Below are 256 nucleotides of genomic sequence, written 5' to 3' on the forward strand. Positions count from 1 at the left end.
GGCTCACAGGTTTCCCTGCCACCACAGACACGACGGCAGCATCCCGGCCACAGCGACCCACCAGCCACGGCTCCAGCTCCACGTCTCTGCAGACTAGCTCTGGTGGTTTTGGTCAAACATCCCACAGCGGCTGGAAGTTTCCTCAACCAGAGAGAAGCGGAAAGACCTCCAGCCAAGCTAAATGCATGAGTGATCTCTTCACGTTCTCCCTTAAATGCATGCGTGTGTGTTTCTACATGCAAATATGTCTGCAGCA

The sequence above is a fragment of the Semicossyphus pulcher genome, unplaced genomic scaffold (genome assembly GCF_022749685.1).
Source record: "Semicossyphus pulcher isolate SPU_LCO1_2020_fin unplaced genomic scaffold, fSemPul1.0.p SCAF_18, whole genome shotgun sequence".
Lineage (NCBI taxonomy): Eukaryota > Metazoa > Chordata > Actinopteri > Labriformes > Labridae > Semicossyphus > Semicossyphus pulcher.